We start from the raw sequence: 1,943 nt of genomic DNA on the forward strand, positions 1-1,943 counted from the left end.
GTGCGCCCGACGCCGACGCCCGGCCCCGCTCCCCACACGGCGCCGCCCGACGGTCCGCCGACGCCCCGGCCCGGCTCCCCGCCACCGGCGCGCCCGGGCGCCGGCTCCCCGCCATCTTGCCCCGCCGGCTGCCCACGCCGGGCCCCCGGCTCCCCGTGCCCGGCGGCCGCCCCCCGCGCCCCTTGCCCGAGCCCGGTGCCCCTTGGCCGGCGGCCCCGGCCCACCGGCCGCCCCAGCCGCCCCCTGCCCGCCGGCCCCGGCCCACCGGCCACCCCCGTTCTGGCCCCGACGCCCCCTGTCCCTGCGTCACGGCGTCCTTCACCCGGTAGGTAATTTTTTTTTGAATTTAGAAAATCTGACTTAGATAGTAGGTTAAAATTAGAAATAAGATATTAGAAATTAGAAATTTTAGGACTTTAGTTGTTGAAATTAGGAAATTGTAGAGAGCTTTAGTTGTTGAAATTAGGGAATTGTAGGGCTTTCGTTGTTGAAATTAGGAAATTGTGGGACTTTAGTTGTTGAAATTAGAAAATGATGGTTGGCTTTGGAATTTAAGCTATAAGAATGTTTGTGGAAGTGAGCTATCGTGCCATTCCTTGCTCCGTACATGTGGTTGTCGGCCATCGTGCCGTTTCATTTGATGCAGGTTATGGAAACCTCCACGTGTAGGGGAGGTGCTGCCGAAATTTTTAGTTGACAGTTGTATGTTTTTTTTGCAGGAGAGGCTACGTTACCGTCCTCGAGTCGTCACTTTGTACGATAGCAAGGTTGTTTTTTGAGAGGGGTCCTTTATACCTAACATTTCTATTTTGTAGCAGGAATTAGGACACTTTGCCGAGTGTTAACACTCGGCAAAGAGGCCATTTCTGGTAGTAGTAGACGGGTTTGCCGAGTGTATTCTCCAAACACTCGGCAAAGGGGCCAAACAATTTGGCGGAATTGCTTGTTTGCCGAGTGCCATAGGGTAGGCACTCGGCAAACAAAGGCCATTTTGCCGAGTGTTTTCAAAAAAACACTCGGCAAAGGGGGCATAAAAAAATGGCGGGCCGGGCATCTTTGCCGAGTGTTTTATTAAATACACTCGGCAAAGATGGAAACTTCGCCGAGTGTATTTAGGGAAACACTCGGCAAAGATGAAAAGTTCGCCGAGTGTATTTAGGGAAACACTCGGCAAAGATGAAAAGTTCGCCGAGTGTATTTAGGGAAAACACTCGGCAAACCTGTAAAAAATTGATAAGGTTTCGCACAAGTTTTGACATATGATGTTCACAATTCGAAGCATCTCCGGAGAGGTTTCAGAGAAGTTCAAAGGATCCGGTAAGATTTAGAGATGAATCGATAAATGTAATTCTCATTGAGTCCAAATTATTTTTTATAGGCTATAGAGAACATAGATAGGTTCATGTTAAATTTTGGGAAATTTTCAGATCCGTTTGGTAATTTTTATTCATTAATTGGACGTATATGAATTTAATAGATATAAATTAAATATGAGCTATAAATCCATGAAATAATGGTACAATATTACTTAAAAAATGGAATACGCAATGTTTAGTGAATTGGACTAGGTTTACACAAAGTTTACGTACTTTTAATTACTAAAAGTGTTGTTGTACATGCAATATAGGTAGCTGTTTGCCGAGTGCTACGTAGGGCACTCGGCAAAGGGATCGTTTGCCGAGTGTCACCAACAGGACACTCGGCGAAGTTACCCCGGGTCCACGTTCTAGTGTCAGTGCAAAATTCGGGGAAAAAAAACCCCTTTGCCGAGTGCCCCGGATCTAGCACTCGGCAAAGGGTATGCCGAGTGCTAGATCAAGGGCACTCGGCAAAGCCACCCCGGGTCCACGTCGCAGTGTCCGTTCGGAATTCGGGAAAAAAAACCCCCTTTGCCGAGTGCCCCGGATTTAGCACTCGGCAAAGGGTATGCCGAGTGCTAGATC

This window comes from Setaria italica, chromosome II (assembly GCF_000263155.2).
Source record: "Setaria italica strain Yugu1 chromosome II, Setaria_italica_v2.0, whole genome shotgun sequence".
Taxonomy (NCBI): Eukaryota; Viridiplantae; Streptophyta; class Magnoliopsida; order Poales; family Poaceae; genus Setaria; species Setaria italica.